This window comes from Tachypleus tridentatus, chromosome 4 (assembly GCF_004210375.1).
Source record: "Tachypleus tridentatus isolate NWPU-2018 chromosome 4, ASM421037v1, whole genome shotgun sequence".
NCBI classification, from domain to species: domain Eukaryota; kingdom Metazoa; phylum Arthropoda; class Merostomata; order Xiphosura; family Limulidae; genus Tachypleus; species Tachypleus tridentatus.
Window position 1 is genome coordinate 60,808,100 of NC_134828.1, and position 17,437 is coordinate 60,825,536.

General features: G+C 34.0%; 1 pseudogene across 1 annotated transcript; it reads left to right on the top strand.

Moving 5' to 3' along the window:
- LOC143248134 (techylectin-5B-like) lies at positions 1-4,490 on the top strand (annotated as a pseudogene). Its single transcript, XR_013026808.1, has 4 exons — positions 1-236; positions 421-632; positions 1,678-2,078; positions 4,204-4,490. The product of XR_013026808.1 is annotated as a techylectin-5B-like (transcript).
- Positions 4,491-17,437: the final 12,947 nt, after the last annotated feature.

The following is a 17,437-nucleotide window of genomic DNA, read 5'->3' on the forward strand; positions in this document are numbered from 1 at the left end:
CATTTGAGATCGGACTTAATGCTTATGGCAAAAGAGAACATTGTTAAATGCACACAGTTCTCTATTCTGACATGAGGAATATGTTTCAACTGTTGAGTGTTTTATGTGTTTATTTGTTGGCTGCGGGAGATGTCCATCATCACGCTGCCTGTAGTACTGTTTGTTCACTGAAGGGAATTCTAGATTCTGTGTCAGACCTAACAACTTGGCTGAGGAAAGACTTGCTACCTTGCAGAGTAAGACATTGCAGTGCAAGCAATACTGTGAAATTATCACAGTTATAATGGTGGAGTTTTCACATGACAAATAATGGAATATGTTTTAATACGTCTTTTCCTTTTCTATTTAACTTACACTTGAGTTACTGTTGTCTATTTTGTTTCACCCATTTTCCACTTTTTTATTTTTTGTTTATTCCAGATCCTATATGTTCCAAAGACAAAGCATTTTACATGGAAACGTATACCAATGTGACACAAAACAAGGCAGAGAAAAACGGTCTTCTGATAAACTGTGCTACTGTTTATCAATAAGGAAACAGAGCCAGTGGTATCTATATGATATGGCCGCTGTTTCTGAACCACCCAATCTCGGTTTTGTGTGACATGAAAACTGCTGGCGGAGGATGGACTGTAAGTATAATAGCAGCTACTGTATTCGTAACAAACATCGCTACATCTTTTAGTCATCATAAAATCAAAACAATTAGCTAATAATCTGAAGAAATATAATCTATAGATTCAGGTGCAGTAAGGTGCCTACTATTAAACCCTGTCCCCCAGTGGCACAGCGGTATGCCTGCGTAGTAGTTACACCTCTAAAAACTAGGTTTCGATACCGGTGGTGAGCAGGACACAGATAGCCTGTTGTGTAGCTTTGTGCCTAAACAAACAAACTATTAAATATATTTAATTAAGTTTAATTATATACATTATTATTCAGTAAATAAATGATTAAATATCAAATGCTCATCTTAAAACATTCAGGTTCGGCATCGCTAGGTGGTTAAGGCGTTCGACTCGTAATCCGAGGGTTGCTGGTTCGAATCCCCGTCACATCACACATGCTCGCCCTTTCAGCTGTGAGTCGTTATAATGTGACGGTCAAGCCCGCTATTCGTTGGTAAAAGAGTAGCCCAAGAGTTGGTGGTGGATGGTCATGACAAGCTGCCTTCTCTCTAGTCTTACACTGCTAACTTTGGGATGGCTAGTGCAGATAGCCCTCGAGTAGCTTGGCGCGAAATTCATACAAACTTAAAACATTTATGAAATAAGCAACTTTATTTTGAAAAGTATAATCATGTTTTAACAACTATAATGCATATATATACACTCTTTATTGAATATATGCTATTTCTGTTTATATGATTATTAAAATTACTTTAGGCTCCTTCAAACTCACTACTAATATTAAACCTTTTATAAACAACGTATACTCAACTATAAAATGTGTTTATAATGCCTCAATAGGTTCAGTGTAAAGTCATATTAATGAAAGGTATGATAATTATGCATGTAACAGGGTATCAGTCATTTTATTTATACGAACTATCTTTTAGAAATTAATAATATATTATTGTTGTTGATGATGTTTGCTTAAGAAATGAAGATGTGTGTGCATTAAAATTACATAAACATAGCCCTTCTTTTAAACCCTGTTATTTTTCTCTCTTTTTAGGTAATTCAAAGAAGAGGAGACTTTGGTCAACCTATACAGAATTTTTACCAAACATGGGATAGTTATAAAAATGGCTTTGGGAATTTAACCAAAGAATTTTGGTTGGGTAAATAATTGTTTAATTAATAGTTTTGAAATTTATTTTCATTCTCTCTGTGCCATAGGTTATTTTCACACATATCACCGATGCTCTAAGAAAATAAAAATAATATTAATATATATTTTCCAATCCATTGGAAATGACATCATATTCGTCTTAACCAATCAAGACAGCATGGTACTCCGTGTGGATTTGGAAGATTTTGAAGGTGGTCGAAGATATGCAGAAGCTGTTGAATTTTTGGTCAGAAGTGAAATAGAACTCTACAAAATGTCTTTTAAAACGTATAAAGGGGATGCAGGTAAAATTGTTAACTTTATTTTGCTAATGTAAACTCATGAATAATATAAAATTATGACCAGCATAGGTTTGTGATTAGAATAAACTTTTGACCATCTTAAACTCATAACCAGTATAAATTTATGACATGTATAAACATAAGGCCCATACAACCTTTAATTCTATTTTAGGTATGCATATTAGTGAATTTGTGTGTTATTATACAGTACATTTCTTTCAAGATTTATTATTTTTATTTTAAGCAAAACACGGGTATAGATTACTCAGTCCATAAGCTACTGCATGTCATGCAAAAAATATTACCGTCTTTATTGGGTATTTAAGAAAAACGCTTTCATAAAAATGGATCAAATACAGAACTATGCAAAAGTGTAAGAACAAAGTCAAAAATTAGTTTTGAGGCTACTTTTAAAGAACAGTGGAAGATAAATCACGGGTGAAACATTAGAAGTATACTAACCTTCATATTTAGTACAACAGCAACTCAATGGAAGTGTTTGAGTTCAGACAACAGTTAGTATTTTGTATATCTTTCTTTTGCCTTAATAACTGCAGAAAGTCATTCAGATATTATTGCAACATATTTAATCAAAGTGACATTTGGAATTTTACAATAAATGTCCCTAATACAGTCTAATAAGTTTTCTTTGAAGGTAACTTATGGTTTTTCAAGTTTTTAATCTATCAAATCCCAGATCTGCTCAATTGGATTGAGATCGGGGCCCTGCGGGGGCTACTACATCATTTGAATTGTTTGGGCAGATTCTTCCTTAGCTAAGTAAATTCTGTATGTGGTAAAAAAGTATTTGGGGTCATTGTTTTCTTGGAAATAGAGTTCTTTACCAATAATATGTAAACCTATGGGTATACCATGACAGATTAGTATGCGGTGATACTTGCACTGATTCATTATTCCATCTATTTTACAAATATTTTCTGTCGCCTCAACAGAAAAACAGCCCCACACCATCACACTGCCTCTCCCATGCTTCGTGGCAGGTGCTATGAGTTGCAGTAAGTATTTTTCACCTTTCTTCCGCCAGACATACAACCTACACTTTGCACCAACTATTTCAAACTTGTACTCATCCGTCTATAACACCCTTTTCTAATCATCAACAGTTCGGTTTTGTACTTTTTAGCAAAGTTCAGTCTCATAATAATATTGTTATATCAAAGGTTTTTAAACTGTTACACGACCAAATATTCTATCATTGTTGAATCTTGATACTGTATATCTGGGGACTTTTCTGTCACTTGTTACATAATCGTTCATCTCCTGCTTCAGATCAGTGGCAGTCCCGAAGGCTGCTTATGCGAAGATATTTAACATGAGTATCATTAGATTTAGGTGTCCTGCCTCTTTGTTTCCTATATTCAAGTTTATCTGTCTCTGTTTCAGGATCTAGGGTGTATTTGAAGATGTGTCTGGGGAGTGTTATAAGTCTGCAATAATTTGTTAGAGAGTCCAACCAGCATCACATAAAGCTGTCATGCGTTAGACGACAACAAAACTTAATATATAGTGTTAAACACTGTTTTACCAAGGTTTAATTATGGGTTGCTATTAAATACTTTCTTCTAGTATATACCTGTACCATATGCTCGTTTCTTTCTATATAGTTAAGACACTGCATAGGGTACCATGACAGTTATTTCAGACCCTAAATTTGATAAGCATACTCATTGAAGCTGAACCTTATGACGTGTCCTTGGTGCAAGCATATGGGAATTCTAAAGAATTACAAGAACTCTCACCCTAACACATCCAGTTGACAACAGGAATCAGTGAAGCATTATCATACTGTTGAAATGTACATTCTGTAATGGCATGGAAGAATTAGCCCAATAAAATGGAAAAACGACAAAATATTCTTTTGTCATAACACTTTTACACACTAATAGGTCAAAAAGTTTTAGACTTATTTAAAATCTTTTAAATGTATGTGAAATAAAAAGTTACAAAATTAATCTTTAGCCCCCAAAATTAAAAAAATTGCGGATGTAATTTACATGGCCTCAATTCTAGAAGTCATGTGCATTTGAAGGCAAGGGTCTGCATTCTAATGTTTGTTTTCTTTATATGGTTTTTCTGAACTTATGAATCTTCCAGTGTTTTGTTTTAGGAGATTCACTTTCTCAACACAACAATATGCCATTCACCACCAAAGATAAAGATAACGATAAATGGAGGAAGAACTGTGCGGAGGCCTACAAAGGTGGATGGTGGTATAACGCATGTCATCACTCTAATTTAAATGGTATGTATCTGAGAGGACCACATGAAGAAAGTGCTGTTGGAGTAAACTGTTATCAATGGAGAGGGCATAAGTGCTCTTTGAAAGTAAGTGAGATGAAAATACGTCCTATTGCTTTCGTTCCTGGATAAGGTCTACCAAAACAAGGCTTCTAAGTATAAATTTATACCTTAAAGAACGTTTACACATTCACACAACAGGTAAAAGCTTTTGAGAAATATATTTAAATTTATACTTTCTTCAGACACGTGTGTAAAGTATATTTGAGGTCAAAAGTAGTTATTCAACAGTAAATATTTCTTCATTCTTTGAAAAAATTAATAAAAACAATTGATATTTATTTCTGAAAATGTTGTTTGTTTGTTTGTTTTTAAATTTCGTGCAAAACTACATGATGGCTATCTCCTCTAGCCTTCCCTAATTTAACAGTGTAAGACTAGAGGGAAGGCAGCTAGTAATCACCACCGACAGCCAGATCTTGGGTTCCATCTTTACCAACGAATAGCAGAATTGACTGAAACATTATAATGCCCCAAGGCTGAAAGACGCGAACTCGCTACCCTCAGATTGAGATGCAAACGCCTTAACCACTTGGCCATAACCGTATATGATTGTTTACAAGAATTTTGTGCAACAAAAAAGTGTGTGACTATCCACAAGCTTGATGTGACTGTCAATAAGATTTTTTTGTTTAGGAGAAGACGTGCGACTTTTCATAAGACTGGTGTTGAAGAAAAGTTATGTGACTGTCCCCAGGGTTTGTGTGGAAGAAGTGGGTTATTGTCTATAATTTTGGTATGTGGAAAAATATTTGTGACTATATACAAAAACAAAGTACAGCATCATAGCAATTGCACAATAAATAATTTATTATAAACTGGGGACAGCCATAAAGACCCTACATGTTTCGGTGTTCTTACGCCATCATCTTAGTGGTAAAAGTTAAAGCTTAGCAAATACTTTTTTTATAAAAACTACACAATTATTTGCATTTCTTTGGCGCCATGTAGACTTTAAACACCCAGCGTTTATAAAACATATTTTCAGTACTTCATTTCTTTTAAACCTGGACCAACATTTTAGTTCAGTCAATATCTTTGTTGCTGTTATTGTTATTTTTTCAGCTTCTATTGTTTTTCTGAAATTTATTTCAACTTTCAACTGTACCTGATGTATCAATTAAACGTTATTCCAATTAATAACATGATACGTCTTCTGCCACGTGTTCTGCTCAGGTCAACTCATTTACTTTATATTTTTTACTGCATTTGTATATTCTCTGATCACAAATTTCAAATTTCTGCACGTTCGGCCACAAACACAAGAAATTTTATAAATCCCACATTTATCAACTTCTACCGCTTCATCGTTTATATCAGTGAAAAAAAGAGAACATATCATACTTACATTCTATATATTTTTATTTATGTTGTTATTCTTGTTGACAAACCGTAAATATAATGACAAACAAAGCCTCATGTTATCACCTTTACCTTTTCCTATAAACATAGAACGTGATGACATTTTAAATCAGAATTAAATTTCAGAGGAACGACAAAAGCTAAAAACAAAAAATATTTTGGTTGAACAAAGAAGTTGAGCTAGGTTTAGAAGAAATGAAGTATAAAACTTATGTTATGTAAACGTTGTGTGTTTAAGTATACGTAGCAGTAGTTTTATAAACAAGTCTTAATCAAGCTTCAACTTTTACTCGTAAAGATGGCATAAGAATACCGAAACATGTAGAATATTTACGGCTGTTTTTAATAAATTATTTATTGGTCAACTGTTTAAACGTTATGCTTCTTTTAAGTATGTATTTGCGTGTGTGTGTATTGCACAAAAACTATTTTAATCTATTTAAATATACGACTATCTGCAAGATTGGTGAGGAAGCAACGTGAGACAGTCTACAAGACTTGAATTGCAGAGGAGGTGTGTAATTATCCACAAGGTTTGGGTTGAAAAAGACGTATGAATGTCCACAAAGTTGGTGTGAAGAAAAGAGGTGTGTGACTGCCCAGAAGATTGTGTTAAAGATAACAGTATGCCATAAGAGGTGTGAAACTGCCCACAAGATTGTGTGAAAGATAACAGTATGCCATAAGATCGTAACTGTATTACCAGTACATGTAAACAAGCTTTTATTCTATGCAAGATAACATAAATTTAGGAAATTCACAAACTAACGAGCATAATTAACTCATATGTTTGTGTATAGAATAAAGTGACGGTATTGTTATTAAGTTTAAAAAATGACACTTAACACAAAAGGAATAACAAGTATTCTCTGTGTTTAAATACGTCTTTTACTTAATGGATAAACTTAGACGAAACGTTTACAACTAAGAAGTTCTACATATATATAGAATTATTTATTATGAGGAGTGTATATGCCTTAAATATAATTTTTCAGTTCATATAAACACTACTTTCACAAACATTTCTTCTTGGAGAACTGTGTTATTTATAACAACTTCCTTAAGTAAAGATTTAGAAAAAACAGGTTGAAGTACACATCAGAAGAGTACTTCCGAAGGCACGGCTCCAGCTTATGAACACAGGGTACCAACGCTTGCTCCTACCTGGAAAATAAATGTAATATTTAAGTTAATCTGGTGTTGTCTCGGTGCTCGTAACTCCTTCACGTTATCATCTTCTCGAAGATTGCGCCAACCAAATGTAAATAATGCTGAACAGATTACTCTGTTATTACTTATTGATTTTGTTTGATGGAAAAGTCCATTGATTTGTAACATAATGTTGTTTACTTATAAAATACACATTGAGTGTTATTCAGAACTCTTTACATCCTAAACATCTGTTCAATGGGCACAATGTGTCGTAGATAATGAAGGTTGGTAACTAATAATAATATAAGGTTTCGAACACCGGATTGTGTTCAAATTAATTAGAAACACCTTAAACAAGCAACTAGTAAATAATTTAGTAATGTTTTCCTTCAAAAAAGTAAGAAACCAAATTTAAAGTAATCCTGTTTAGCAAATGGGTTAAATAAAGACATAACACCATGTAACAAAATGTTTACTTTTTATTGTTCCTGGGCAGAAAATGTTATTTTCCAATTGCTTATGCTCAAAGTAAATGGAAGAGACCTATTTTTCTCTTCAAACTTTGCTTTTGTGAGATGGGTAATGAAATTTTCAAATTTACCCATTCTCCAGAACATTTCAGGTAAATTCAGTGCTGAGTAGCTGATAGAGAATGTTTTCGAATTTACAAGAATTTTCAAGAATGAAAGTGTTCAAGTCGGAAGTCAGAGGAAGCGTCACCGATATTTTTCAAGCTTCTTCCTTCGTCAAGATGGGCTCTGCTTCTGCCACAATGTATCTGGTCTGTGCAAGGAAATTGGAATTGCCTGTAATTCGAACGAGTGGCGCCTCTTCATTGATAGCTCGTCCAAAAGCCTCAAAGCTGTGCGACTCCATAACGGGAATAAGTATCCGTATCTTCCCCTGGCTCATTCGGTGCATCTAAAAGAGGAATTGAAACAGCGTCAAAACCTTGCGAGAAGCCTTGAAGTATGATGAGTATGGCTGGGAGATTATTGTAGACTTCAAAATGGTGGCATCTCGGATAGGTTTCCAAGGAAGCTTTACCAATTTTCCCTGTTATCTTTGCCTTTGGGACAGCAGGGACACCGCAGCGCACTACAACAGGAAGTACTGGCCACAACGGGTCGGGTTCTCTGTGGGGAGGCACAATGTCAAGTGTGAGCCACTAGTGGATCTCCATAAGGTGTCGTTCCCACCATTGCACATAAAATTAGGTCTCATGAAACAATTTGTCACAGCTCTTGATAAGGAGTCTGCTTCATTCAAGTACCTTCGAGACTTCTTCCCTAAGCTGGCTGAGGCAAAGGTCAAAGCTGGTGTCTTTGTTGGACCACAAATAAAGAAGATCGTGGAGTACACAGAATTCCCCAAGAAGCTCAGTAGGAAAGAAAAAATAGCTTAGGACAGCTTTGTCGCAGTGGTTCGGGGCTTCTTGGGCAATCACAAGGCCGAAAATTATCTGGAACTGGTTGAGGCTCTGGTAAAGAACTTCTGCAAAATGGGTTGCAGAATGTCCCTGAAAGTCCATATCCTTGACACTCATCTTGATAAATTCAAGGAGAACATGGGAGCATACTCAGAGGAGCAAGGCGAGTGCTTCCACCAATATATACTGGATTTTAACTGTCCATGAGAATATAACTGACCACTGTCAAGGAGAATATAACGAAAACATAATAGGAGACTATATTTGGGGGCTGATAGGTGAAAGTGATTTACATTACAGTCGCAAATCTCGAAAACTACTCACTTCTAAACATTTGTGTTCATTTTTGTATAACTTTAGTATAAATACATGTAAATCTTGATTCATATGTTGTTTTATTCAGACCTTATGTAAATGAAAATGTGCAAATTTGCCCGTTTTTACATAGAAAATAGGTTAATTTTTAAATTTCATTATCTAGGTCACAAAAGCAAAGTTTGTAGGGAATAATGGCCATTTTCTGTATTTTTACAACATAAGCAATTAAGAAATCACACATACTATCCACGAAAAAAATTGTATTACATAGTGTAATAATTCGTACGTGTACAACATATTTAAAGGAATCCTCTGTTAACAACTATAGCATGTTATGAAGAAAAAAGAAGTCACTAAGAATTTATATCCTTTCCATACAAGATACGTCATTTTTCACGCAGATAACACAGATGATAACTTTGTCTAAGTTTGTAAAATACATTAATATTACAACTTGATTTGAAAATATTAAAACTTTTGAGTAATGAGGTATTCAAAGGCGCCAAATCAGATATAGAAAGCATCATCCAGAAACGTTACAGTTTTATTGAGCTTTGATGTACCTTTTGAAATCGTTTAATGTTATATTTAAATTATTGTAAATTATCAAACTACATAAAACACCATATAATCACGTTTATTGTTGGTGATAAAAAAGCTACGACTGAAGATTAGCAACTTCTAATAGGTTATTGTGCGAAATATATTGCTAAACATTTTAAGAAATACTACAATAATATCAAAGGAAGAATCATTATTAATCCATTCATGATGCATCATCTGTAATTCTATTAAATGTAATGAAACACTATAACTTTGTGGTTAAAACAAGAGACACTTTGGGGTTTTTCGTAATCTTTACACTAGTTTTTCTACTGATAAAATTAAAAACTGTTCATCAACAACTTCGAGATCTTTTAATAATTATATTAAATTTATACTTTGTATTAATAAATACAGATGTTTCTATTACGGTGTTACTTGTAAAAAAACACACACAATTGTTTCTCTTTAAACGAATTATTCCAGGCTATATATTTTTATTGACAAACCAATTGTTACATTCGGCCTACATATCAAACAAGCACAGGGATTCCAATAAAAGGTAGCTTCAGCCTGCAGGGCACGGATTTATATTCATTCGAACTTGAATTTTCATATATATAACAAATCTTACTAATTACGTTTATATTAAAGCTTCGCACACCAGCTGCGCCTGACGATGTAGTGACAATATTGTTATAGCTAATTATCACGCTTTCTTGACTTAGATCAGGGGTGTGCAACATTTTTCGTCGGTGGGCCATATAACCAACTTCATCAATCAAGCGGGGCCACTTAAAAAACAAGCTTATTCGTGTACATGCACAATAAATTAAAAAAAATTCTCAAAATGCAAGCAATAATATTTTATATTTTTGCATGAGTGATCATTTTAGTGCGACACTTGAAATTTAGAGTCCTTGCAGAGCTTGTCAATATCAGCTTTGACAGAAGTGGTTGCCACTCTTAACTGACTGGTCAAATGTTCATCAGTCAGCTGACTTCTACATTTGGTTTTGATGAGCTTCATTTTGGAGAAAAATTGCTCACAGCAGTAGGTGCTACCAAAAAAGGGAGGCAATTCTTTGTGCATGACGGGACAAATTGGGAAACTTTTCACGTGCACAGAGTTTGTAAAAGTCTAGCAAACTGTTTTCAGAGAATTTCCTTTTAGTGTCCATGTCAGCCTGCAGTTCAATGAGTTCCATTTGGCAATCATCAGGACTGTCTTCCACTGCCAAATCAAAAGGTTGAGCGAACAATTTCAATCTAATTTCAGTTTGTCTGAAATCTGGAAATCTGTTTGCAAACTCATCACGCAGCTTTTGTACACTGGTTCCATATTTGGTGCAATCCAGATTAGGAAATTCCAGTTTCCTGGTTGCAAGACATGTAAAATGGGTCAATATGGCTCTTCTCAACTGAACCTGGAAAAGTTCCAATTTCTTCTCAAAAGCACAAATATGCTCAAACAACTTATTCACAAGTTGACTTTTCCCTTGTAGTTTTAAGTTTAAATCAGACAGATGCTGTGTAATGTCTGTGAGGAATGCTAAGTCATTCAGCCAGTTCTCATTGCTCAAGAAGTCCACATTCTGACGTTTGCTCTCCATGAAGAACTTAATCTCCTCTCGCAGATTCCAGAATCTCTTCAAAGTAGCAGCTCTACTAAGCCAACGTACAGCAGAGAAGTACAAAACATCTGAATACTCACTGTCCAGCTCATCTAAAAAGTTTTAAATTGTCGATGATTTAATCCTCGTGTTCGAATATAATTTACGCATTGGACGACATTTTTCATGACTTCTGCAAAATCCAGAACTTTGGTGCACAAGCTCTCTTGGTGAATAATGCAATGGCTTACAACTACGTCTTGTGCTCCAATTGCAGTTAGAAATTTCTTGGTGAATTCATTTGTCCTACCTGTCATGGAAGGAGCACCATCTGTTGTAACACCACATAATTTATAAGGATTCAGTTCAAACTTTTCTACAACCTTAAGCACTTGTTCACAAATATCCTGTCCTGTGGTTGTGGAGGAAAGGCTTGCCATATCTAAAAACTCTTCGAAAACATCAAAGCCTGCAGTAACAGCTCTGATGAAAATGACAAGTTGGGATGTGTCATTGATATCAGTGCTTTCATCCAACGCCAGACTGAAAGCTTCACACGAATTCAATCTCTCTTTCAAAGTTTCTTTGATGTCCTCTGAAAGATCTTTTGTCCTGCGTGAGACAGTAAAGCGGGAAAGGCTAGTTTGCTCCACCAAATATTTTTTCTCTGGACATGCATATTCTGTGAATATTGTTAAACAATTTTTAATAAATTCTCCATCACTGAAAGGCTTTCCCTTTTGTGCCATACATTCACAAAGCTTAAAACTCAGTTTTGTCACCAGTTCTGAATTTTTCTTGAAAGTGGTAAAAACACCTTGTTGCTTTTCAATGGATGTTTTTAAATGTTCAATTTTGTCCTTTCGTGCCCGACCAACAATTTCATCAAACTGGGAGGAGTGCTTAGTTGCGTAATGTCGCTTAATATTGTACTCTTTCATGACTGCAATTGTAGTTTGACAGACGAGGCAGACAACACCTTGATTATGTGGGACAACAAGATATTTTGTGCACCATTCACTGTTGAATAACCTTCCCTCATCATCAATTTTCGTTTCTTAACTGCTGACATTTTACTAGCCCTGAAATCAAAACAAAAATTATTCTCACGAAAATAGCAAAGTAGAAAAAACATAGAATTTATTTACACATGGAACCTCTTATGGACAGAAACACATGTTTCTAAATTGGCATCCCGATCATAGCCTTCCGGTACTTAAATTAATTGAGAATAGCAAAATACAGTGTGACCTCGCCTATTCGCGGTTCGCCATTCGCGGGTTATGCGCGAACTGCGTTTTGTAGGTCACAGAGACTGAAAGGGCTTTTCGAGGAGATTTCTGTTGTATTTACTCAATCAAGCCGTTTTATCAATTGTCATCTTCACCAAACAAGATTGGACTGCTATTGGCTGACTGCCTCAGCTTCCCCAACAACGCAAACGGCAAAGCACAGCCCGGTAACGCACGGTACAATTTAGTGAAATACATAACAGTATGCAATATTGCTACATTATTACTGCATCAATGAGTATAAGTATCATTAGTGTTTGGGAAGCATTTCATATAGTATATAATCGCATACATATACGTTTTAAAACTGCGTCCAATATTCGCGGTTTTCGCTATTCGCGGAGGGTAAAGAACGTAACCCCGCGAATAACGAGGTCACACTGTACATAGAATCAGATGCATCTGAAAGCAAAAATTTTAATAAATTCAGTAAAGTCACAACAATATGCTAAATAATAATCAATTTACCTTCAATCTCTTGTAGTAACTGTAAAAGGTAATAAAATTTTCACCAATAATGAATGACGGACAGCAGAGGTTAGGGAAAATTGTTGCCAGCGGGCGAAGGCGAGGTTCAGGACATGACGTTGAGTCGTAGACAATAGTGCTAGTGCACGTCACCTATTCATGCCCTAAGAAGGCCGACCAATCGAATTCGGCCTGCTCCTCTCGAGGAAAGATAATTTTAGAAGTTTGTCGAGTCGAAGCCTGGGAATCCCGTAGGATCGATGCTTTTAAAAATATTCCATTTGCGTTGGATTACAGATCAGGCCACATGGTTAGATTACAACAACTAGGGCCACACTAAATGGCTTGGCGGGCAGGGTTGTGGCCGCGGGCCGCCTGTTGCACACCCCTGACTTAGATGAATAAATTTATTCACCGGAACTCCCTCTAGAAAAAAAAATCACCGAAAACGAAAAAATACCACCTAGACTTAGATAACAACGTCGTTTTTCAAAAAAACCTCTTCAATAAATCGGATAGTTCTAAGCCATAACTTTTCTATTTTCAAAAACAAATTTTTCATATAATGTTATAATTCCTACTATACGCAACTTTTAAATACATATAGTTTTGTATTACAAGAATACGTGGACCTCTCTCATAAATCCGTCTTATTCCTTACAAAGTTTATCTATCGCATATTGAGCATCAAATTTATTCGATTTTTATAACCAAAAATCATCTCAATCTAGAAAAGCGACACAAATCAAATAAACACATTAAATACACTCTAGTGCTTGATGCTAGCTAGTTTTTTTATGTATTCCTTAAATAATTTATACTTTCTGGCTTTTTTATGTTAATTTCATTAGCATTATTGGTTAGAATGTTTAATACATCTTGCTATATTATAATCAATGTGTTATTATTGTATTTTTATTTCATATATTATTTTGCATTGTTAGTTCAGTATGCGGATTTAGGACTAACCAAAGTTGGCTTTCTTTGTTATAAACCGTATAGCTATACAATGGGCGAAAACTCCTATGACTACCATGGGTATCGAATCCGATTTTTTGTGTTATAAGTCTTCGAACTTACAGCTGAGTTACTGGAACCTAAGTTACCTTAAACTTGTGTGATTTTATTCGATTTACAACAGAAAATATCAACAACACCAAGTGTACCCAACTAATGAAACGATGTATTTAATCTTTATAATAAAGAACAGTATATTTAATTAACTAAACTCATTACCGGACATATTTTTATTTTTTATATTATAAACAATTATCTTGTTTCGATCAGGATTTGGCTTGTTTTGAATTTCATGCAAAGCTACATGTAAGCTCTCTGTTCAAGACGTCCCTAATTTAGCACTGACAGACTAGAGAAAAGGCAGCCAATCAACCGCGACTTTCAGATTGCGAGTCGAGCGCCCTAATTACCAGGCCAGATCAGAGGTTAATATAAACTCTGTAAAAACAGACAAAAGTTATATTTATATCCTAAGTTCTACAAGTTTATATGTAGAGGGCCGTAATTGTAATCGCTTTTAAAACGTTTACTCTCTGAGAATGTGTTTGAGTGCTTTTCTTATAGCACCGAAGGGAATCGAACCCTTGATTTTAAGTTGTACATACGGAGACTTATTGCTGTCCCAGCAGGGGACTACTCTGTGAGAAATGAATGCGAGATAGTTTAACTGTTAGTATAGATCACTCAAATAACAGGTTGGCTTCACATTTATTTTTTAAATTTGTATATCTAACCTACTCACTATCGGTATACGAAAAATTAAATGTTGAGAATTGCTATTATTTTTTTCCTTTAATTTGATAAAGTATATTCGAGTCAGAATTATTGTAATCAATATTATTGCAAAGATGTAATTCTGGTTTTAATTGTTTTAACAATATAAGTAGGCTCAATGAAACTTTTCATTAAAAACGAATATTTCGTGTTTCTCTTTATGTTAATGAAAAATTATAAAGCAATATATATAGTTGCCGCAAGCCTAAGAACTTTGATTCGGACTCCTTAGTCTTTAATCTAGGCCCGAATATTGCTGTTATAATTACTACGTTACGTATTATAATTTATTTCGGACGATTTTTCTTTATTATGTTGCATACGTTACATATTACCATTTCAAATAACTAAACATTTTAACTTAAAAGTTAATTAAACGTTAATATATTAAAGTTATGATATTTACCAACAAGACTGGTAGACAATTTTCTTTCTTAATACAAATATTTTATTATACAAACAAGAATACAATTTATAAGAACGGTTATTAAAAGTAGTTATTAGATTGAAAAACGCAAAGTTTAAAAAGGTATTGATAGAAATGAATAAAACCCTATTAGTTATTACAAATAATGATTTATATACAACAGTTTTACACACTTGCACACAATACTAAGTCTTATCTCCTGTCTAGAACTGAATATTTGATCGACATTCACGAAGAGCATGTTAATTCTTTGTTGATACACCTGTGTATTTTTACAGCTAGCTATCTTGAAGCACCCGTAAGTTTCCCGACAACAATATTTAATGTCATCGTAGAAATACTACCGTCCGAAGTTAATTCACTTAAGTTAAACAGTTTGTAATGTTCGAAATCTACAAACTATCATGGTCAAATTCTGTAGTTTTCTGATTAATAGGAGTTTATCACAATTATAGCTTTAGAGGCATGTAGCACACTGACTGCAGGCTGACTAACAATAATAATACTGTCTCTTGAGGTGTTGGTCTATATAGTTTAAGGCGAATTTCTAGAACGTTTAACATTGTTGTGTGTGTGTGTGTGTTATAGCAAAGCCACATCGGGCTATCTGCCGAGTCCACCGAGAGGATTCGAACTCCTGATTTTAGCGTTTTAATTCTGTAGACTTAGCTCTGTACCAGCGAGGGACTGTTTAACAATTAGAGTTTTCGTAAAACATTGTTAATTCTTACTCTCAAGAATCTTCCACAAATTTAAGAGAAGCGGGATTTGCGCAATACACAAACAATATGTCACATACATCAAACTGAAACACACGTATATGTTAAAATAAATGTATAACGGTAAATCCGTTACAACTAATATACAGTTAACAGATAAATTTAAACATTGTACATAAAATCACAATTGTGGAACACTGAGTATTTTGCCTGCTTAATAATTTTACCCATACGCTATTTGTTCTTGATAATATAGTCAGCAGTACAGAATCTGTAAAATAAAATTACTTATGTCTTTAAATATATTTTTACTCTAAAAATCAGATATATAATGCGATTTATTCCTTAAAGTTGAATAATCATCCGTAAAACAGTGATTTGTACCAAGTTCGAATGTATACAAAAGGTTGTGAAGTAAACCAAAATTATATCGGGGACAAAAAATTACGCATTAAAACAGTGCAAAAAATTTATGTATCTAAATGTGTGCAAAATAGTCAGCGATGGTATGTAATTACACCTGGTCTTTATACCTACATCTATCTAGATCGCTGTATTTTTTCCCTAACTGAATGCTGAAAATACTCGTGACCCAAAAAAATCGCCATATTGATTCAATTCACCCTTAACTCATTTGGTATATCCCAATAAGTTATAACCTTAATTTAATAATGGACTTGTCCTAATTGAGATATTTTTATTCAACGTCTAAAATCTGTAAAAAGTCATGTCAAACGATTAATTTTAACTGTACTTTTTAAAAAAAATTCTTATAGTTGGCCATTTTTATTAACTTCACACTGGACAGCCACTTGGTTAGTGTTGGTGTCGTTTCTTTTTCCCAGTGCTATACAATGAACTCTGTAATCTCTCCTCTGCAGGAAATCGAACCCCAAACTTTAGCATTGTAGGCGTGGAAACTTACCACTGACCCACTGGAGGATGATGGCTAGCATTATATGGGTGATCTTAAACAGTAATGGTCATTAAATTCTAAGCATTGCATGATATATAATTCAATTAGTAATAAGTAAAAGGTTTCAACGGTTATTCGAGATTTAAAATAAAATCTAGATACACACTAAAAATTACATAAACAAAGTGTAAAAACGAAATAAGAAAAGGATCATGAAAATTACAGTAAAAGAACAGATTACATATATTAAAAGTAGTATGCATGAGGATGCAAACAAAGCGCTCCAAGATATACGAAATTTGAACAGATATGAAACAATACAGAAAATACTTCAACTCAAGATGTTGAAACTGAAAGCACCAGCAAATTCATTTAGGGCTGGATACTGTGTATCAGATGAAAGTAATGCACTTAACGATTATGAAACATACCTGCTCTTGTAGTATGTTTCTTTGAAATTAAGCAGAATGCTACACAATGGGCTGTATGTGTTCTACCCAGCAAGGGTATCAAAACCCGGTTTCTAGCAGTGAAAGTCCACAGAAATACCACTGTGTCACTGCAGACACTTTTGTAGTTCTAGCAACAGTAGAAACTTCCAGAAAGTTTTCATTCTTAATTACCCACTAAATATTCATGTAGTTCTAAAGCTGATAAAGCCTTTACTAGCAAAACCATGGTTGTTAATAAATAGCTTTAGGTACAAATTATTTTAAAATATTTTATGTAAATCACACAAAGTATATTCTCATGATGACAAACAAAACCATAACATTTTCTACAATATAAAGAAAAATACAATTTTAGTGATAAAAAAAATTACATAAAGAAAATCTGTAAAAAATTAAGTTATTACTATTTAAGGATTTGTGTTTCAATCTAAACAAAATGTATTCTGATAAATATTATTACACCTGCTACATAAAGCTACAAATTTTATTATATTTTGAAAATAAACACTCAATTTCTGATAGCAGACAAATAATGAACTTCAATGACAGTGATAAGTGTCA